This window comes from Crinia signifera, chromosome 5, assembly GCF_055691185.1.
Source record: "Crinia signifera chromosome 5, ASM5569118v1, whole genome shotgun sequence".
NCBI lineage: Eukaryota > Metazoa > Chordata > Amphibia > Anura > Myobatrachidae > Crinia > Crinia signifera.
This window is the reverse complement of record NC_139221.1, coordinates 2,106,378-2,130,170: the sequence shown is the minus strand read 5'-3', so window position 1 is coordinate 2,130,170 and position 23,793 is coordinate 2,106,378. Positions and strand designations below refer to the sequence as shown.

The 23,793-nt window shown below is 48.3% G+C and overlaps 1 protein-coding gene across 1 annotated transcript in view; it reads left to right on the top strand.

The window, feature by feature from the left end:
- The window catches only part of ASIC3 (acid sensing ion channel subunit 3), a 233,865-nt gene that overhangs the window by 11,596 nt on the left and 198,476 nt on the right, over positions 1-23,793 (top strand). The window lies entirely within an intron of this gene.

Here is a 23,793-nt window from a genome sequence, read left to right as displayed (position 1 = left end):
GAGCACTAACACTGGACTGGACTATACAGAACTGTCACTGGGCTGGCCTAGAGCACTAACACTGGACTGGACAAGCTGCAATAGTAAAAACTACTATTAGGAGTTGGGAGTGGGAAAGTCACAGCGGGCGGGGGAGCAGGCGGGCGGGCGGGTGGCCAGGACATACGCTGTCTTCACTCTCTCCTAGACTGGAGTGAAGATGGTGCCCGGACACCCGCCCCCTTATAGGTTCGGATCTTGCGAGCTCCTGAGACCCATGCGCCGAGCCTAGGCGGAATACCAGAACAGACTCGGAAGTGGGTTCGGATTGGGGGTGTTCAGGGGTGCTCGGATTGCCCCGATCCGAAATCGCTCATCCCTAAAATGAAGGTAGATTAGGGGAGGGAACATGAAACTGAATGATGTACACAATCTATAAGTAGATCTGTAGGCTGAAAATTAGACAGCACTTTATGGTAAAGGATCAGAGCATAGGGCCCGATTCAGAATTCATCGCCGGTCATTATCCGAGCGCAGTTCCATTCGCAGATCCCGGAACATCGAAACTTTGCCGTCTGTGGAAATATACTAACAGGTCTGAGGGTGTCACTACTCTATGATTGAGACAGGGTAGGCGTGGTCAATGCTGACATCACAGGAACATATATGCCAGGCCACGCCAGTGCTGACATCACAGGCCCTCCATATACACGCCAGCGCTGACATCACAGGCCCTCCATATACACGCCAGCGCTGACATCACAGACCCTCCACATATACACCAGGGCACGCCAGCGCTGACATCACAGGCCCTCCACATACACACCAGGGCACGCCAATGCTGACATCACAGGCCCTCCACATATATGCCAGCGCTGACATCATAGACCCTCCACATATATGCCAGGGCACGCCAGCGCTGACATCACAGGCCCTCCACATATATGCCAGGGCACGCCAGCGCTGACATCACAGGCCCTCCACATATATGCCAGGGCACGCCAGTGCTGACATCACAGGCCCTCCACATATATGCCAGGGCACGCCAGCGCTGACATCACAGGCTCTCCACATATATGCCAGGGCACACCAGCTCTGACATCACAGGCCCTCCACATATATGCCAGGGCACACCAGCGCTGACATCACAGGCCCTCCACATATATGCCAGGGCATGCCAGCGCTGACATCACAGGTCCTCCACATATATGCCAGTGCTGACATCACAGACCCTCCACATATACACCAGGGCACGCCAGCGCTGACATCACAGGCCCTCCACATACACACCAGGGCACGCCAGCGCTGATGTCACAGGCCCTCCACATACACGCCAGGGCACGCCAACGCTGACATCACAGGCCCTCCACATATATGCCAGCGCTGACATCATAGGCCCTCCACATATATGCCAGGGCACGCCAGCGCTGACATCACAGGCCCTCCACATATATGCCAGGGCACGCCAGCGCTGACATCACAGGCCCTCCACATATATGCCTGGGCACGCCAGTGCTGACATCACAGGCCCTCCACATATATGCCAGGGCACGCCAGTGCTGACATCACAGGCCCTCCACTTATATGCCAGGGCACGCCAGCGCTGACATCACGGGCCCTCCACATATATGCCAGGGCATGCCAGCGCTGACATCACAGGCTCTCCACATATATGCCAGGGCACACCAGCTCTGACATCACAGGCCCTCCACATATATGCCAGGGCACACCAGCGCTGACATCACAGGCCCTCCACATATATGCCAGGGCATGCCAGCGCTGACATCACAGATCCTCCACATATATGCCAGCGCTGACATCACAGACCCTCCACATATACACCAGGGCACGCCAGCGCTGACATCACAGGCCCTCCACATATACACCAGGGCACGCCAGCGCTGATGTCACAGGCCCTCCACATACACGCCAGGGCACGCCAACGCTGACATCACAGGCCCTCCACATATATGCCAGCGCTGACATCATAGGCCCTCCACATATATGCCAGGGCATGTCAGCGCTGACATCACAGGCCCTCCACATATATGCCAGGGCAAGCCAGCGCTGACATCACAGGCCCTCCACATATATGCCAGGGCACGCCAGTGCTGACATCACAGGCCCTCCACATATATGCCAGGGCACGCCAGTGCTGACATCACAGGCCCTACACATATATGCCAGGGCACACCAGCGCTGACATCACAGGCCCTCCACATACACACAAGGGCATGCCAGCGCTGACATCACAGGTCCTCCACATATATGACAGCACTGAATCACAGGCCCTCCACATATATGCTAGGGCATGCCAGCGCTGACATCACAGGCCCTCCACATATATGCCAGGGCACGCCAGCGCTGACATCACAGGCCCTCCACATACACGCCAGCGCTGACATCACAGGCCCTCCATATACACGCCAGCGCTGACATCACGGGCCCTCCACATACACGCCAGGGCACACCAGCGCTGACATCACAGGCCCTCCACATAGACACCAGGGCATGCCAGCGCTGACATCACAGGTCCTCCACATATATGCCAGGGCACGCCAGTGCTGACATCACAGGCCCTCCACATATATGCCAAGGCACGCCAGTGCTGACATCACAGGCCCTCCACATATATGTCAGGGCACGCCAGCGCTGACATCGCGGGCCCTCCACATACAGTATATGCCAGGACATGCCAGCACTGACATCACAGGCCCTCCACATATATGCCAGGGCATGCCAGTGCTGACATCACAAGCCCTCCACATATATGCCAGCGCTGACATCACAGGCCCTCCACATATATGCCAGGGCACACCAGCGCTGACATCACAGGCCCTCCACATACACACCAGGGCATGCCAGCACTGACATCACAGGTCCTCCACATATATGCCAGGGCACGCCAGCGCTGACATCAGACCCTCCACATATATGCCAGGGCACGCCAGTTCTGACATCACAGGCCCTCCACATATATGCCAGGGCACGCCAGTGCTGACATCACAGGCCCTCCACATATATGCCAGGGCACACCAGCGCTGACATCACAGGCCCTCCACATACACACCAGGGCATGCCAGCGCTGACATCACAGGCCCTCCACATATACACCAGCGCTGACATCACAGGTCCTCCACATATATGTCAGGTATTTTGAGGATCTCTCACAGCAGTATTAGCACTCACAGGGTTTAGTGGTGATCAGGGCACTAGGGTCTGGGCCTACACTTGAGTTCCAGATTTACCCCAGACACAAGGACTGGAGGGAGCTACAGGGTGTGGAGGCCTGGGATGCACTTGGATCACTGAAGGCAAGTTTCCCGTATCCTGGACCTCTTGGGAGCAAGATGAAGACAATGAAAACTGTATACACACAAGTAATATTACTAAGAATCGCCCCTTAAGCGCACATTTACTAACAAGCATTTCCACCAGCATCTTTGTATCAAGTGCGTTATGGTGGGTGCGCTCTCTGGCCATTTAGCTGTTTTGGATGGGAAGTCATGGCAGAATTCACAGTATAATATGAGTGCGTGTGGCTTCACAACTAGGGTGTGGCTTCACAACTAGGGTGTGGCTTCAAAGGGAATGCCGTATTTAAATGACAAGGTGATGCCTTGAGATGCAGAGGGTGACAAGTTAGAGAGAGGGATGGGGAGATAGTGATTCATGGGTGAGGCAGTGAGTGATGGAACTAGTAGTTTACATGGGTGAGGCAGTGGGTGATAGGGCAGGGAGTAGGTGATGTCAGGTAATGGGTGACAGAGAGGGGGTGAGAGGAGAGGTGAAGGGGAAAGATCTCAGAAGATAGAGAGGCAGTGGGTGATTGGAAAAGGGTGACTGAGAAAAGCAGTGGGTGAGAGGATAGAGAGGTGATTGGGAGAGGCAGTGGGTGAGAGGAGAGAGAGAGGTGATGGGAGAGGCAGCAGGTGACAGAAAAGAGAGGTGATGGGGAGAGGCAGCAGGTGACAGAAAAGAGGTGATGGGGAGAGGCAGCAGGTGACATGGAGAGAGTGACAGGAGACAGGTGTTTGGGAGAGGCAGTGGGTGATGTCAGGAAATGGGTGACAGGCAGGAGATGACAGAGATGGGGTGAGAGGAGAGGTGAAGGGGAGAGGGTGAGAGGAGAGGTGAAGGGGAGAGATCTTAGGAGATGGAGATTGTGGGTGATTGTAAAATGGTGACTGAGAAAATAAGTGGGTGAGAGGAGAGAGAGAGAGAGAGTTGATAAGGAAAGGCAGTGGGTGACAGAAAAGAGAGGTGATGGGGAGAGGCAGCAGGTGACATGGAGAGAGTAACAGGAGAGAGGTGTTGGGGAGAGGCAGTGGGTGATGTCAGGGAATGGGTGACAGAGAGGGGGTGAGAGGAGAGGTGAAGGGGAGAGATTGTGGGATTGGAGAGGCAGTGGGTGATTGTAAAATGGTGACTGAGAAAAGAAGTGGGTGAGAGGAGAGAGGTGATGGGGAGAGGCAGTGGGTGACAGAAAAGAGAGGTGATGGGGAGAGGCAGCAGGTGACATGGAGAGAGTGACAGGAGACAGGTGTTGGGGAGAGGCAGTGGGTGATGTCAGGGAATGGGTGACAGAGAGGGGGTGAGAGGAGAGGTGAAGGGGAGAGATTGTGGGATTGGAGAGGCAGTGGGTGATTGTAAAATGGTGACTGAGAAAAGAAGTGGGTGAGAGGAGAGAGGTGATGGGGAGAGGCAGTGGGTGACAAAAGAGAGAGGTGATGGGGAAAGGGAAGGTGACAGGGGGGTCAAAGGGGACAGGCGTGACAGCCCCAGCCATCTAAAGGGCCCCAGAGCTTCCATGCCCTGACACTGCCGCCACCTGTATTAGCTGGCCTGTCAGTGACCCTCACGGCCCGGCCGTCTACTGTGCACCGTGTGTGGCTGAGTCTGACTGACTCACTGTGTGTCACTGCCATCTACTGTGTGTGCACCCTGCCTCTTGGCGCTCAGAGCTTACTACTCTGAGTGCGCGCACGGCCTGGGGCCGCAGATGCAGAGCCATACCCGCCGCTGGCACTGTTGCCTCAGTTTCTGGTTCCTGTACTTTCACTGCCCATGTGTGGGACGTCTGTTCTGCACCCTGCGAACGACCTGCTTTGCCTGCTCGTAGTGCTCGCCATTCTTTTGTGAAAGCAACAGGCCACCAGCAGCTGGAGCCAGCAGGAAGCAGCAGCCGGGAGCCAGGCCAGCAGGACTGAGAACGAGAGAAGTCCGCACCTGAAAACAGGATCTGGAGCAGCGAAAGGTTAAATGAGGATCATGCAGAAGAGGGTTGTGTGGATTTTGGATTCGGTGGGGGGCCCCAGAAATATCATTGTACAGGGCCCCAAGATTCTGTTGCCAGCCCTGGGTGGTGAGAGGCAGCAGGTGACAGGGAGAGGCAGTGGGTGAGAGGAGGGAGAGGTGATGGGGAGAGGCAGTGGTAGACAGGAGAAAGGTGATAGGGAGAGGGAGCAGATGACAAGAGAGATATGTTAAAGAGAGACTGTGGGTGACAGGTGATAAGAGCATTATAGTGATGGAGGGTAGAGGCAGAGGGTGAGAGAACAGGTGATAGGGAGAGGCAGTGGGTTAAAGGAGAGAGAGGTGATGGGGAGAGGCAGTGAGTGAAAGGAGAGGCAGCAGATGACCGGGGGAGGATGCCAGGAGAGGGGTGATGGGGAGAGGCAGTGGGTGACAGGTGATAAGAGCATTATAGTGATGGAGGGTAGAGGCAGAGGGTAAGAGAACAGGTGATAGGGAGAGGCAGTGGGTTAAAGGAGAGAGAGGAGATGGGGAGAGGCAGTGGGTGAAAGGAGAGGCAGCAGATGACAGGGGGAGGATGCCAGGAGAGGGGTGATGGGGTGATGGGGAGAGGCAGTGGGTGACAGGAGATAAGAGCATTATAGTGATGGAGGTAGGAGCCAGTGGGTGACAGGAAGAAGCAGTAAGTATTCCTAGGGAATGGTTGACAGGGTGGGTGACAGAGACCTGGAAGTTGTCCTCTGTGTCTTTTACGCTCAGCTTTTATTAAGTGTATCTGAAGCATTCTTTTCCCCTGAAACCTAATGTATCTCTCCCATCAGCCCATTAAAGCGGACATTATTATTTACATTATTGTGCCCCAAAGTAATTAATAATAAATTAATACAATTTATAATAAGACATAGAAAAAAATATATATATATAGAAAGAACTAGAGACCGGCACACTCACTTGCACAGACGCTTGTATTCTGCTAGGCTGGGTGCCCCCACTGTAATAATTGTATAGACAGTTGCTTGGAGGTGCGGCACTCCCCGCAAATTAGCAGGACATGAGCCTGATGAAAATGTCGCAATAAAGACATTGAAACGTTGCCTTTAAACTGCTTCATGTCCTGTTAATTTGCGGGGAGTGCCGTACCTCCAAGCAACTGTCTATATATATATATATATATATATATATATATATATATATATATGTGTGTGTATATATATATAAATATGGTATACAATACCAGTACTAAGTGGAGTGCCCCAGGGTTCGGTTTTAGGGCCCATTTTATTTAACATTTTTATAAACGATATTGGGATGGGGTTACTCAGCAATGTATCCATCTTTGCAAACGATACAAAACTAAGCAAAGTTATTAAAATATCAGAAGATGTCACCACGCTTCGAAAGGATCTTGCAATTCTAGATGAGTGGGCTAAAAAATGGAAGATGAGGTTCAATGTAGATAAATGTAAGGTTATGCACCTTGGGAGACACAACCAGTGTGCAAGTTACAACCTTAGCGGAGAGGAATTGGGTATTTCAATACTAGAAAAGGATCTAGGAGTCCAAATAGACAGCAATCTGGGATGTAGTGCCCATTGTAATGTAGCTACAAAAAAGGCCAACAAAATTCTGGCATGTATTAAGAGGGGAATGGAAACTAGGGACTCGAGGGTAATTATGCCACTATATAAAGCATTGGTGAGACCTCACCTAGAGTACGGAGTGCAGTTCTGGGCCCCACACTATAAAAAGGACATCATAGAATTAGAAAAAGTCCAAAGGTGAGCAACAAAGCTTATTAGGGGAATGGAGAATTTAAGCTATGGGGAGAGATTAAGCAATTTAGGACTATTTACATTGGAAAAGAGACATTTAAGGGGGGACATGCTCAACATGTACAAATACATCAGGGGCCAATATAAGGAACTGTCACACACCCTCTTTTCTACTAGAAAGGAATCTAGGACACGAGGGCATGAGTATAGATTAGAAGAACAAAGATTTTATTCAGCTAGAAAAAAAAAATTCTTTACAGTCAGAACAATCAAACTTTGGAACTCTCTTCCTGGAGAAGTGGTGTCGGCAGACACATTAAATACATTCAAAATAAGGTTGGACAAACACTTATTGGTTAAAAACATCCATGGGTACATATGAGAAATATAATCTGTCAATCTTTTATAAACATCCTAGGTTGAACTAGATGGACGTAAGTCTTTTTTCAGCCTTACCTACTATGTAACGATGTAATATATATATATATATATATATATATATATATATATATATATACATATATATATATACATATATACTTCGGAAGCGGCCCGGCACTCTCCTAACTCCTCAACTGCCTTGGTGCCTTCTGGAAGCGAAATGTAGCATAGAACAGAACAGACAGCGGCACTCACAGCGGCACTCACAGGGAACTTTTCAAACGTGTATTAAGCAAACAAACCAATTCCAACGTTTCGGGCGCAGATAGCCCCTTTGTCAAGGTGTGGGTAACAAAATAGCACAAAAATGTGCTTACCTTATATGCATTTCAAAGTAAGTGACAAGACAAACCCACGCTGCCCGTGCGCGCCGGATCCGGGGCCGCCGGAAGTGCTATAGCCGGATGTGTCCGTGCCAGAAAGGCCTCTGTGTATGGAACGCATCTGGCTCTGCTGTTGTTGTTGGCATAGGAACCAGACGCTTGCGGTTCACCGCTATGAAGCGGGATCTATGAATCGCTGTATGTGTGGTAGTAGGTCTGAGAAGCTGGCGGTTTCCTAGTCCACAGCGGGATCGTGCTGCGTAGGTGACATAACAGTGAATTATTGATTCCAAATATAAAGACATAGTCCATACATATTGGTTACAGATGTAAGAACATTTCATGTGCAGATACTAAGATCCAGTGTAAGTGGAGGATCTGGATATGAGGGTGTCTGTCTGATCCATAATCAGCATTCTCCCTTTCACTCATATTTGTGATCGGGAATAATTATGTGAAGTGGTCTATATAAAGGAAACAAAAGGGGGATTTAAAAAAGGTGAACCCAGGTGGGAGACCCAGGGCTCTGGGCCGGCTGTTGGTCTATACAAGAACCTCTATATATCTCCGTTGCATAATTGCAAACTTTAAACCAAGCTCCAAGTATATACCAGGAGAGCCTATCGGCTATGCCAAGGGTTGCGGATCCGTGGGGTACATATCAACAAATGACAGTAAAAAATGTAAAGGGATAGCAAGAGTATAAGTTACAGAGAAGGAAAAGCGCACCAGTACGTTGCCTGACAATCCATCACAATACACACAAGGTCATGTTCCCCCAGCGGGTGCTCTCCATAGGTCGGCCATTACTAAAGCACTGACGGGCAAGAATAAGGAAAATGACCAACCGGTGGCCAGACATTTGGCTCTGAAGGAACACAAACTTTAGGACTTGAAGCATATGTTAATTGACCATGTTCCTGAAAGTTTGAGGAGAGGAGACCGAGACGGCAAATTGTTAAAGCGAGAGGCCGTGTGGATACATCGCCTGAACACTGGTGAGCTTTTTCTTCTCTGTAACTTATACTCTTGCTATCCCTTTACATTTTTCTGACTATAATTTATTGATATGTACCCCACGGATCTGCAACCCTTGGCATAGCCCGTAGGCTCTCCTGGTATATACTTGGGGCTTAAACCCCTTATATCAGTGGTTCCCAAACTGTGTGCCTAGGCACCCTGGGGTGCCTCAGGACACTTGCAGGGGTGCCTTGGGTTGGTGGACCAGGAACAATTCATTTTATTTATGGTCAATGTACCAGGCAAAACCAGTGCTTGTGGCTGCCAATCAGAATATATGTGGACAAACAGAAGCAAATCCTGTCCCTCACCAGATAACTGTGACATATAAACACAATGCACTTACTTTAATTTCTTTTTCTGAATTTCTCAATAAGAAGCATTTGGCCTAGGGGTGCCTCGAATATATTTTGATGCTCTAGGGTGCCGTGATTCAAGAAAGTTTGGGAACTCCTGCCTTATATGGTTTAAAGTTTGCAATTATGCAACGGAGATATATAGAGGTTCTTGTTCGATTCCTTAGGGAAGTGGTCTATTGGGGCGCATAAGAGTAGATTGATAGGTTCGATGAGAGTGGGAGGGGCGACAAGTTGAGAGAGGAGGGAAAGAACCATCTTCCAGAAAAGGGCTATAATTGGGCAGGACCACCATATGTGGTAAAACGTCCCCCTCTGCCCACAGTTTCTCCAGCATAGATCTGAAGTATTAGGATAGGTGCGGTGAAGGCAGGTTGGGACCAGATACCACCTGGAGTATACCTTATAGGAGTTTTCTTTGATTGATACGCTGATTGAACATTTTGAGATTGCTAGTCGGATAGATTCCCATTCCTCCTCCTCAAGACGCCGGCCCAAGTCTGTTTCCCATTCACGTTCAGGATTATCTAGGGTGGGCATGTCATTAATTAGGATAGAGTTGTGATATAGATCCTCTGTCGGTCGGCCTATATATGCAGAATCTTTCTAGAGAGGAGGAAGTCTGTCGGTGTTGTGAGGTCTGATGTAGGGAGGAAAAGTGTCAAAGCTGTAAATATTGGTATCTTAGAGTGTTCGAGATATTATATTTTTCTTGCAGCTCATCAAATGTTTTAGGACTAAAGTCCCCAGATATGTGATGAATTCTGGTGATGCCTGCCTGTAGCCAGGGAGAGGCCATCGAGGGATGGAGGCCCGGAGGAAAAGATGGGTTATTCCATAAGGGGGTTAAAGGCGAAGGGGATGATGAAAGTTTTTATCGCATCGCATGCCATGCACCCGATGGCATGCGATGCAACGCGATTTTGGCCCCTATGCGATGAAACATTGTATAAGCACCCTAAAGGGTGCTCTTAAGCACCCAAATGGGTGCTTACAATGTTAAATGCACCCCCACGCCACCCCCCCCCCACTATAAACGTGAACCCGAAGCGTGGCGAGCGCAGCGAGCCCGCGAGGGGCGGCGGTACGCGTCCTCCGACCTTTTCATACCCCCCACTATCCACGTCGGCGTGGAGTTGAGAATAGAAAGTGTGGCGAGCGGACGCGGATACCTGTGAAGGTATCCGCGTCCCCTCGCGGGGCTCGCTGCGCTCGCCACACTTTCTATTATCAACTCCACGCCGACGTGGATAGAGGGGGTATGAAAAGGTCGGAGGATTGGGATCGGGAGGGTTTGGAATAGATAGAGTAATTTAGGGAGTGTATTTATTTTTACGGCAGTGATGTGGCCGATCCATGAGATATGTGTTCCTTATGTGATTGCCATTGTTGTATTTCTTTTTGAATCGATTTCAAATGTGGAGGATAGTTGGTCTGATAGAGGGAGCTATAAGATTTGGTTATCTAAATCCCTAAATATTTGAGAGAACGTTTCCTCCAATTGAAGTTGAAGTTAGCCTGTAGGAGTTTTTTAGATTGATCTGTGAGATGAAGTGGGAGGGCTTCCGATTTTGAATTGTTAATTTTGTAACCTGATAGGTTTCCGAATGTTGTGAGTTCTTGAAATAGGTTTGGGAGTGATATTAGGGGGTTGGTTAAAGTGAGGAGAATGTCATCCGCAAATAAGGAGAGGGAGTATTGATGGTCTTTGACACGGATTTCCGTGATGTCTGGGTTGGATCTAATGTGACTTGCAAGTGGTTCAATCGTTAGAGCAAATATGAGATGCGAGAGAGGACATCCCTGTCTAGTACCGTTCGTAATCTGAAAGGGGGAGGAGAGCAGACCGCCCGCTTGAACCGCAGCTGAGGGGCAGTGGTATAGCGCTTGTATGGCTTTAAGGAATTTGCCCTGAAGTCCGAATTGTTGGAGAGTTTGGGTCATAAAAGGCCAAGAGATTCTATCAAAGGCCTTTTCGGCGTCCAGGGCAAAAACTAATGAAGGAGTCTTATTGGTGTTGATGTAGTGGATGATATCAATGGTTCTTCTAGTGTTGTCTAAGGCTTGTCTAGATGGAATAAAGCCTACTTGATCAGGGTGAATCAGTGATGGAAGAAGTGGGTTTAGACGATTGGCCAATACTTTGGCGAGTATTTTTAGGTCCGCATTAAGTAGTGAAATGGGGCGGTAATTAGTGAGAAGTTGGGGGTCTTTATTATTTTTGGTGATGACTATGATGGTGGCAGTTGTAGTGGCTGGATGAAATGGGGCGCCGTCCAGTATTTGATTAAACATCTTAGTTAAATGATGTATTAACGGGGTCTGAAACATTTTATAATATGAGATCGGAAAGCCATCTGGGCCAGGGACCTCTGATGGTTTTTGTGTTTTAGGCGCGGATATGACTTCCTCGTCAGTTATGGGTCTGTTTAAGTTCGTAGAGGTTTCCGTATGTAAGCTTGGAAGATTACATGAAGACAGGTAATCTGAATCTGAGTTAGGCTGTGGTAGATGTTCATCTGGGTGGTCTTTGAGGTTATATAATTGTTCATAGTATGCTTTAAAGAGAGAGTTAATCTTAGTAGGATTATATTGTGGTGTGTTTGTTGTGTCCTTGATAGCAGGTATAGCTGTCAGGGCCTTACGTGCCTTTAATCTATTAGCCAACAGAGAGTCTGCTTTATTGCTTTTCTCGTAGAAGCATTGTTGGAGTCTATGCAGGCTCCTTTCTGTCCTCTCGGCTAGTAAAGCATTGAGAGAAGCCTTAGCTGCAGTGAGTTGCCTATAAACGGTGTTGGTGGGTATTGTTTTGTGTTGAGCTTCCAGTGTACTAACCTCGGCAGTGAGAGCGTTCAGTTTGGCTTTTTGTTCCTTATTTCTAAAAGATGCATAGCTTATGATGTGGCCTCTTATAACAGCTTTGTGTGCTTCCCATACCAAGAGAGAGCAGGGGGGAATCATTGGTGTTAAGGTAGAAGTAATCTGTGATGGCTGCGAGAATTTTTTCTTGGAACTGAGGGATTTTTAGTAGGGTCTCATTCAGTCGCCAAGATGGGCGGGATGTGGGAGTGTCAAGAAAGTCAAATGAGGCAGTGAGAATTGAATGGTCGGACCATGAGTTGGGAATTATTTGGGATTGTACTATTGTACTGTACTGTATTGTACTGTATTGTATGTATTGTACTGTATGTATTGTACTGATTGTACTGTATGTGGGGATATTGCGGAACAGCAAAAAAAATGTCTATACGGGAGTAAGAGTGATGTGGCGTTGAAAAAAATGTGTAATCCCTGGAGTGGGATTATGTGCTCTCCAGACATCAAATAAGCCTGATTCTTTTATATATTTATTTAGTGAGCGAGAAACAGAATTGGTCTGAGAGCTTGTTGAGGGGCGAGATTTGTCTAGAGAGATGTCTATGACAGCATTGAAGTCCCCACCTAGAATTAGACAGCCTTTTCGTTTCTTCTCTAATTCTGAGAAGAAGGCTTTAAAAAAGGAGGATTGACCCGTGTTAGGAGCATATATGTTCGCAATTGTACATTCCAGATGGGCTATCAGGCCAGTGAGGATAATAAAACGCCCATCTGAATCAGTGGTGATTGAGTGGAGCGTGAAGGGGACTTTACTACTTATCAAAATGGCTACGCCATTATGTTTCGTTTGACTGGATAAGTAGAAGGCTGTGGGGAAGCGTTTGGAGCTAAGAGAGGGGTGGGAGTTAGCTTTAAAGTGGGTCTCTTATATGAGTATAATATCAGCTTTGACATCATGTATTGTGCGAAATAAGGTGGTGCGTTTTTGAGGAGTGTTTAGCCCCTTAACATTATGAAGGACAATGCCAGGGGCATGTTTGAATAGAGAAGGATTGAAGTGTAGAAAGAAGAGAAAAGAGGTTTCACCCCATCGCTGGGGAGGATAGGAGATATGGATCACTGGGTGGTTTTGTAGGAGGGAGGATCTGGGAGAGTGGGCCTCATGAACAGCGGAGGACAACACGCCCAGAGTTTGGGACCTTTGGGTCCAATTTGGGGCAGCCTGGGGAAAGGACCAAGCTACCTCAAAGGGTAATTAGGTGACAGGTATGAGGACAATTTTTCTGAAATAGAGACAGTGCATAGAAATTGATTGAAGTTGAAAAAACTTGTAAATATAGGAATGGAGGGTAACATCCTTCCAGTGGGACATGAACTTAGAGAGTAGTAACTCGACCTATGTAGTAAGGCCCACAAAAGTTATATTGCCCTATAAAGGCTAGATTAAATAGCTTGCACTAACAAAAATATCTTACGAATATCATACAATTGTCGGTTGAACCATATCTAGTGAGAAGACGTGCCATGTAGGGAGCCCTTGAAAAAGGAGGGGGGGGGGGAATGAGGCGGGAGAGAAGGGAGAAAAAAAAAGGGGGGGGGATGAGGTAAGGTAGTTGTAGAGGGCTTGGAAGGGGGGGCACGTTGCTAGGAATCTTAAACTACTGTTTTCTGCAAGTTCAATATAAACATATAATATAACACAAGTATAAAGAGGTCATCAGGAGGAATTTTATGAAGTTGTTTTAAGATTAGAATGTAAACTAGTTTATCAGTTATTAAGGGTAGAATAAGGTATACATAAACATCAACTTTTCTATCAACATAGTTACGTATTTAAGCGTTTGAAGGAGGGTCAATAGAAGGTCTTGATTCCTCTAAGTGAGCGAGAAAGTATTTTCTTTCTTTAGGGTCACGGATGACGATCGTCTTTCCATTCAGATCTACCAAGAGCTTGAATGGAAAACCCCAGCGGTAGCGGATTGCTCTTGAGCGTAAGACAATAGTTAAGTCCTTGAGTTCTCTCCTTTTAAGTATAGTTGCAGGGGCCAAGTCCTGGAAGAACATCAGCTTAGCGCCGTCATAGCGGAAGTGGGTCTTGTTCCGCATTGGCGTCAATACTTTTTCTTTGTCCTTGAAGCTGGAGAAGCGCAAGATAACGTCCCTTGGGGGATCGCCGTTTCTCGGTTTAGGCCGGAGGGCTCTGTGAGCTCTCTCAAGGGGCAGTTGTTGAGACCCAAGGTCTGGTAAGATATGCGTGAATAGATTGTGCAGATAAGGTTCCAGTTCAATTGGAGAAACTGTTTCAGGAATATTTTGGATCCTAAGATTATTTCTCCTTTCCCTGTTCTCCAGGTCCTCATTTTTAGTGCGGAGGTTGGCTAGGTCCTGAAATACGTGGTCGAGATCTCTCAATGTCTCGTTTTGGGTTTTGTGCAGGGAGTCTTGCTTGGCTTCCAGTTTGGTTGTTCTAGCAGAGAGGGTTGATAGGTCGGATTTAATGGATGAGATTGCCTTGTCGAGTTTAGATCCTCTATGAGGAACCGCAGGGCTAGAATATCTTCTTTAGTTGATGGGGCCGATGAGGGTGAGTCCTCTTTATCTGTTTGTGGACTCCCAGGTGAAGGGGGATTAGCGTTCATTGAGGACTTGTCGTTTTTGGCAAAATGTTGAGCAATATCTCCTCCTCCCCTTTTCCTACTAGTGGTGTTACCTCTATTCATGGTGAGAGATGGCCTTGAAGAGAGTGTGATAATGTGGTGGGGTAGTGGAGGGGTGGAGGACCTGAGTGAGCTTATAGAAGGCCTGGTGAATAGCCACTGGAGCGATGTGGGGGGCGCCTCCTCAGGGGGCCATCAGGACAGGGGTCCCAGGTCTGACAGAGGAATGGGCCAGGGGTCAGGTAGTATGGGCCCATGTACGGTAGGGCTCCTGATTTTGTTTACTTGTGATAAGAGTAGGGAGATTGTTACAGTTCTAATCGCCACTTGGTGGACCTCAGGTGTGGCCGTGTAACTTCGGAGTCCACACAGCCACAGGAACCAGGGTCAGACGACGGGGTAGGGAGTCTCCACTTCTGCGACTGTAAACCTGACCACGGGGCTTCAGTTTCTATAGGCCCCCGGGTCTTGGGTAAGATAGGAGGATATCTCGGGTGTTCAAACTGTGATTTAATGAGTTAAGTCCCCCTGTGATTGAGAGTGGGATTAGCAGCTTGGAGGGAGTGGATACCAGTGCGTTCGTTCTGTATAGTAGCCAGGCCCCGCCCCCGGGGTCACAGAATTTAAGTCTCGGCACTGCTGTTGTTGTGGCAGCATGTAGAGATAGACAGGTGAGCTTTATGGTGTGCTGTAGCACCTTGGAAGTAGAGATATATAGAGGTTCTTGTATAGACCAACAGCCGGCCCAGAGCCCTGGGTCTCCCACCTGGGTTCACCTTTTTTAAATCCCCCTTTTGTTTCCTTTATATAGACCACTTCATATAATAATTCACGATCACTAATATGAGTGAAAGGGAGAATGCTGATTATGGATCAGACAGACACCCTCATATCCAGATCCTCCACTTACACTGGATCTTAGTATCTGCACATGAAATGTTCTTACATCTGTAACCAATATGTATGGACTATGTCTTTATATTTGGAATCAATAATTCACTGTTATGTCACCTTCGCAGCACGATCCCGCTGTGGACCGGGGAACCGCCAGCTTCTCAGACCTACTACCACACATACAGCGATTCATAGATCCCGCTTCATAGCGGTGAACCGCAAGCGTCTGGTTCCTATGCCAACAACAACAGCAGAGCCAGATGCGTTCCATACACGGACGCCTTTCTGGCACGGACACATCCGGTTACAGCACTTCCGGCGGCCCCGGATCCGGCGCGCACGGGCAGCGTGGGTTTGTCTTGTCACTTACTTTGAAATGCATATAAGGTAAGCACGTTTTTGTGCTATTTTGTTACCCACACCTTGACAAAGGGGCTATCTGCGCCCGAAACGTTGGAATTGGTTTGTTTGCTTAATACACGTTTGAAAAGTTCCCTGTGAGTGCCGCTGTGAGTGCTGCTGTCTGTTCTATGATATATATATATATATTGGGTTAACTTTGGAAAAAGGCGTTTGTTCGCCGAAACGGCCCGTCAGGGTACTGCCTATGGTGCGGACCTAAACTATGCTGCTGCCACTCTGCGTTATTGATGTGGATGAATTAAGCTGCTGTCTGCCCTTGTGAGGAGTATCATGACCCTTACATATTACATTTTTTTTGCATTATTGGATGTGCTGGATGTGCTGGATGTGCTGGACGTGCTGGACGTGCTGGATGTGCTGGACGTGCTGGATGTGCTGGACGTGCTGGATGTGCTGGACGTGCTGGATGTGCTGGATGTGCTGGATGTGCTGGATGTGCTGGATGTGCTGGACGTGCTGGATGTGCTGGATGTGCTGGACGTGCTGGACGTGCTGGACGTGCCGGACGTGCTGGACGTGCCGTATGTGCTGGACGTTCTGGACGTTCTGGACGTGCTGGATGTGCTGGACGTGCTGGATGTGCTGGATGTGCTGGATGTGCTGGATGTGCTGGACGTGCTGGACGTGCTGGTCCTTTCATGTACAGTGAGCTCATGTTTGCTGCATTTGCATAACAGACTGTATCTATCTATGACCTGGCACTCAGGATTATAAAAGGAGCTGTGTGTGTTCCCTACAAGCATCATATATATATTTCTAAAGCTGCCCATACACGGTCCGTTTAATGGATCCGTTCGGGACTTAAATAGTACGCATCGCATTCCTTGTGCATGCAATGCGATGCGATGTGATGAACAGCTAGTACAACAAATATGTGCAGCACATACTTTTGGTACCGTACGATGAGATGCGCGGGAGCGCGCATCTCATAGTACAGAACAGACGGTCCGGGAACGGACGGTCTATGGGCAGCTTAAGAACTAAGAAGGCACTCTGAGGTTGTCAAAAACTGCACGGCGGCAGTTTCCCAATAAATAACTGAGCTGACACTAAATAGTGTAAATCAACGTTTCGGGCGGGTAGCCCTTTATCAAGACATAACAAAGTGGTAAAGCATACTTACATGTATAGGTGTATAACAGTCTAGTCACTCTGTGCTCCCATCACCCGTGCAAGCCCCTGGCAGGGTACTGATGACGTCATCGGGCTCCTGTACCAGCATGTCCTGACCCTCCAGGGGGCGTGTGCCCATCACCGTGACCCTGGTAACCAGGGTTACATATCAACAATAGCAAACAGCGTGTCAGGGAGAAACCCCAGTGTATATACAATACGCAAGGTGCAATCACTAAAAGTGTGGGGCAGACCAAAGACTAGCAGACGTCACCAGTAATGACATCCTTTTACCACAGTAACAGGATGTGCAGTGCTGGAGGGCCAGCTTTGGAACTCCAGCACTGCACATCCTGTTACTGTGGTCCATTACACTCTGGCAAAGTTTTGATTGTCCTATAAACTGTCTGCGGAACCCCTATACCAGGCATTCCCAACCACGGTCCTCAAGGCACACCAACAGTGCAGGTTTTAGTGATATCCAGGCTTCAGCACAGATGGATTAATCAGAATCACTCAGGTACTAATTAAGTCACCTGTGCTCAAGCCTGGATATCTACAAAACCTGCACTGTTGGTGTGCCTTGAGGACCGTGGTTGGGAATGCCTGCCCTATACTATCGCTGGGCCATCTTTACCACTTGTGTTTTCTATATATGCTTATTGGAAGTTATATCTGAATGGTGGCAAAATTCCACTCTGAAAGAACCATTTTAGGATTCCTTGATCTAAAGGAAATTTATTCCGTACTTTCCTGTTACAGAATACGTGAGAACTGTTCATATAATATGCTGCTTCCACTGCCGCTGAGGAAGTCTTTCTGACGAAACGTGGACATTTCTTCGACGATTGGAAGTCCAATCAACAGTTCATTTGACCACGAAAATTGTGCTGGAATACATTTTGGTACTTGTGTATTTTGGCGGCGCCCATCGCATCGCATACCAAAAGGCATACGATGGTATGCGATGCGACGCAATATCGCGCGATATTGTACAATGCCATACAATTTTAAAATTGTATGACATTGTATATGGCATACAATGCCATACAATGTGATGCAATGTGATTAAACATTGTATAAGCACCCTAATGGGTGCTTACAATGTTAAATGCACCCCAACGCCACCCGAAGCGTGGCGAGCGCAGCGCTACGCATCCTCCGACCTTTTCATACCCCCCTTTATCCACGTCAGCGTGGAGTTGAGAATAGAAAGTGTGGCGAGCGCAGCGAGCCACCGAGCCCGAAGCGTGGCGAGCCCCGCGATCGGAGGTATCGGAGTCCCCTCGCGGGCTTCACAGGCATCCGCTGCGCTCGCCACGCTTCGGGCTCGGTGGCTCGCTGCGCTCGCCACACTTTCTATTCTCAACTCCACGCCGACGTGGATAGTGGGGGTATGAAAAGGTCGGAGGACGCGTACCGCCGCCCCTCTCAGGCTCGCTGTGCTCGCCACGCTTCGGGTTCACGTTTATAGTGGAGGGGTGGCGTGGGGGTGCATTTAACATTGTAAGCACCTATTACGGTGCTTAAAAGCACCCTTTAGGGTGCTTATACAATCTTTCATCGTATAGGGGCCAAAAATCACGTCGCATCGCATGCCATCGGGTGCATGGCATGCGATGCGACGCGATTAAAACATTGCGCGATGGAAATCGGGGGCGCTGCTATAATACACAAGTACCTACATTTTTATTGTGTACATCATTATTGGATAGAGACTTTCTGTCGCAAAGTTTCGGTCTTTATTGACCGTTGTCAAGTTCAAAGTCATACACAGACAACACTCACCTATATGCCCTTCACCCATCATGTGTCGGTCCCCTGTTCCGTCCAGGCTGGCCTGGTCGAGTGACGTCATCATCCGACGACACGCACCCGCCGGTGCGTCAGAGCGCCCGGACAGGTTGCTAGGAGACCTGTGTGAATAAACAATAATAAGTGTGATTAAAAATGAACAAGGTACAACAATGCTACACCGATTCATACAGCTATGTAAGCAGCGGAGAAAGACTCCTGAGTGAGTATCATATGATAAAGTACAATAATGGATAAGCTGTCAGCAAGAGAATACAGTAATCAATAGACGGTATAAAGAGTCAGCATGCAGGAACATGTCAACAGTAATACTCATAGAAAGCAGTGGAGACCGGCGGGAGCTACTGTATTCAACCGATGTATCCACCAGGTTTCCAAATGTAACAATTTACAGTCCCGATCTCCCCCCCTCAGATTCTTGGGCACACTATCAATGATCTTATAACGTAGGGTAGCCAGCCCGTGTTTAAATTCCCTAAAATGTTTAGGGACAGGCTGTTCTATTTGTGTGGATTTACCCTCATGGCATGTCTGATATGCGAACGGTGGCCAGCCATCCTCTCTTTAAATGCTCTGGTGGTTTTCCCCACATACATGAGGCCGCAGGGACACCAGATAAAGTATATGACGTGACTGCTACTACAAGTTAGTACTTGTTTGATGGAAATGTTCTTAATTGAAATCAGCACATCCAAATAGTGCACTGATGTCGGGCTAATTTCATAGGTTAATTTAATTGTGGAATCCATCGTGTTGATGGATCCCATTAGCTCATGAAAGGCTTCTTGAGTGCCTGACCAAATTAGTAAGAGGTCGTCTGTATGGAGTACCAGGAATGGAATCTTAGAGGACAAAGCCGTCCTGAAAGCCGCTCATCTGCTGGTATAACCAGCAGATGAACAGCTTTCCCGGCGATGTTGCGGGAGTGCGCAGCAGCACTCACCGCTCATCGCCGGACCATGCACACTGGCCGGCTTTGAGCTGAAAGCCGCTCAAACCTGCTGTTTTGAGCGACTTACAGCTCAAAGTCGCACAGTGTGTATGGGCCTTTAGAGTTTTTCTGAGGGTATATTCCAAAATCTGGGACTCTCCCCCTTTGATGGACACTAGTAGCTTGTCTCTACTGTGCCCAGAACCAGAGATATCAGCCTTCCAGCAGCTGGTTACTGCTCCAGCTCCACACACCTGGTATGTAGTTTTATATACTCGTTGGCAGATTGCTCTGCCTCCTGAACTCTGATCCCCTAGTCCCCAATACCATTTGGTAGGTGGGATTCTCTAGTTTTTAATTCCATTAAAATCTAAGAAATCTATTTCTGGGAACTGGATATATCTGCAGTCAAGCAAGCTGTCCTCCCACCAGAAAATTATGAATAATAAGCCCACTCCACTATACACCCCTCCTCTGCATATTAAACATTCTCTACCACCCTGGAAGTTATGTATCAGGGCCCCTTCATTCAGCCCAACGCCCCCTTCTCCCACCTCATCTCCCACCATCTGTGCAGTAAAGGGGCAATTAGTGGAAATTACTGATCCAGGCCCTACATGCTGAGCGGTTGATATTATACCCCCTACCACCCGGGGGACATCAAAGCTTCCCCCACCCCTACCGCTGGAGGATTGGTAGGGGCCCCAATACATTGCTATGCCCAGGGGTCTACACTGCTGTTGACGCCCCTGTATGTATATATATGTATATATATATATATATTATAGGAGATGGAGTGCAGGAGGGGAATCCCAGGAGCTTACAATCCACCCTAGAACATGGTAATTGTCTCCAGTCACCCCTCAGACCCCTCGGGGTCATATGTAGGACACGTGTGTGTGTATAATATATATATATATTCCAGCATCTGCCCTGCAGTCACTGTGACCTGTATTAGCCGCTGACTGTCACACTGCGCAGTCCTGCGTCCCGTGCTGCCTTCGCTCCATATTTCCATATCCATTACACATCTTACATTTCGTAATGTCCTGCTATAATGTGACACCTCCTGTCCTCTACACATGATCCCCCCAAGAGATACCATCACTACCCACAATCCCATTCACACAGCACAATCTCAGCTCCTGGCAGCGTAATACTGGGGTCAATAATATCTTCCAGGAAAAGTGATTGTTCGCCATTATCGCCTCTTATCTCCGGTGACTTCTCCTATTAATTCATTAGATGCCAAATAAGCAAAACACGCATTAACCCTTTGTATACATGCAGCTCGTGCACTCTCTGTCACTGCGGCTGTCAGTACAGAAGACCTGCCGGACACGTCATCTCACAGACACAAACTCAAATACAATGGGCGAAATGTAATAGGGTGCGATTTTTAGACATGTGCAATGTATTGAACAAAAACATTTGAGTTTGCATGTTTAAAAAAAAAACCACACATGTAATAAAGTGCGAATCGCTGCACCCTTAAAATGTCCAAAAACAACAAATACACCAGAACCATGCACAGGTCAATGAGATCCGCGCACAGGTCAATGAGATCCATGTACAGGTCAGTGAGATCCACGCACAGGTCAGTGAGATCCGTGTACAGGTCAGTGAGATCCACGCACAGGTCAGTGAGATCCATGTACAGGTCAGTGAGATCCGCGTACAGGTCAGTGAGATCCATGTACAGGTTAGTGAGATCCACGCACAGGTCAGTGAGATCCACGCACAGGTCAGTGAGATCCATGTACAGGTCAGTGAGATCCGCGTACAGGTCAGTGAGATCCGCGTACAGGTCAGTGAGATCCGCGTACAGGTCAGTGAGATCCGCGTACAGGTCAGTGAGATCCGCGCCCAGGTCAGTGAGATTCGCGCACAGGTCAGTGAGATCCGCGTACAGGTCAGTGAGATCCGAGTACAGGTCAGTGAGATCCGCGCACAGGTCAGTGAGATCCGCGTACAGGTCAGTGAGATCCGCGTACAGGTCAGTGAGATTCGCGCACAGGTCAGTGAGATCCGCGTACAGGTCAGTGAGATCCACGCACAGGTCAGTGAGATCCGCGCACAGGTAGGTGAGATCCGCGCACAGGTCATTGAGATCCGCGCACAGGTCATTGAGATCTGTGCACGGTTCTGTCCAAAAAGGTGTAGAAGTTAAAAAAGAAAAAAATGGTGTGGGGTCCCCACTCCTGAGCAAAACCAGCCTCGGAGTCATTGAGCCAGGCCTGGTTCCAAAAATACAGGGGAAAACTGTGTAGGGATCCCCGGAATTTAAGAACCAGCACCAGGCTCTTGGACCGGTCCCGGTTCCAATAATCTGGGGGACAAAATACGTAGACTTTTTACGCAAGGTCCCATCTGTGGGGGATGCGGTCATTTGGTCTACAGCAGGATGGTCGACAATCATTAGATCGACATGGGGAAAGGTCTACATGGGTCTAGGTCGACATAGGAAAAGGTGGACATGGTTCTAGGTCGAAAGGTCATTAGTTCGACAATGTCTAGGTCGACAGTCAAAAGTTCGACATGGGGTTTTTCACTGTTTTTTGAGCCGACATATGCCGACGCAGTATTTCATGCCCAACCATCCACTGGGGCATGGTGGGAGAATAAAATAGTGTGCCGAGCGCAGCGAGGCATCGTGCCCGACGGATTGGACGTGCAGCGAGCGATGCGAGGGGATTTGGTGCACTTGAAACTATGTCCATGTCGACTGTGTTGACATTCAGGTAAAAAAACAGTGAAAACCCCATGTTTATCTTTTGACTGTCGACATAGACATTGTCGCACTTATGACCTGTCGAATTAATGACCTTTCGACCTAGTACCATGTCCACCTTTTCCAATGTCGACCTAGACCCGTGTCAACCTTTTCCCATGTCAACCTTATGGTGTCAACCATCATGCTGTAGACCAAATGATCCCAAATCAATAGAGAGATAGATAGAGAGTCCTTGTATGGCCGGCACTCTCTTACAATGTAGTAAGCCTGGGTGCCCTCCTGGGAATAACAATGAAGAATAAAGACACGCACCGAGCACTTGTACACACCCTGTGGAAAAATCTCATATATTTAGCCAGATCTGTCACTCAAGGCCGTGTATATAACGGTGGGCGGGGTTCCACGGGTGATTGACAGGCCCGTCCTCCGTTATCCACACTGCAAAACCTGCAACCTAACGTTCTACACACATGCTCCAACACTATCCGCCCCCTAACCAACATTTCCAGCCCCCTCCTCGACCACCACTCCCAATGTCAGCCCAACCACACCCAAACCCCACCCCACGCCCCCGCCACACTATCTCACTCCAGCCAGCCTCACCGCCGCTTCATTAACTCGGCCCAGCCTAAATGCCCCATCCTGCCCCCACTCACATGGAAGACCAGTGCCCGGATCAGCGACACATAGGCAGCCGCTGAAAGTTAACCGTGCACCGTCAGCCTGAACGGCACTTCTATATTAGGTACAATTGGGTAGGATAGAAGGTTTCCTTGTGCATAAAGATCATATAGATTTATATAAAGTATAGTAAATGAGAGTAAATGGTTTTTTTTTTTTTATGTGACCTCATCTGAGACCCCCCCACACACACTAATCCCCCCCACACACACACTAATCCCCCCCCCACACCCTAATCCCCCCCACACACACTAATCCCCCCCACACACACTAATCCCCCCCCACACACACACACACTAATCCCCCCCCCCCCACACACCCTATGTACTCATGAAGAAAACGCAATGATAAGCCAGATACGATATGTTATTGCTGCATCAGATATAATAATTCCTATGTAATTTCTGTATATACCGGAATACCGCAGCTCACTCTTCAAATGTACTTGCTTTGTTATTGACACCTTTAAATACATTTTGAAAATAAAACAGTTTTTTTATGGGTCTAAAATGACTTATTTCAATATATATATATATATATTGAAGTAGAAGTATATATATAAAGAAGTAGAAGAAACAGCG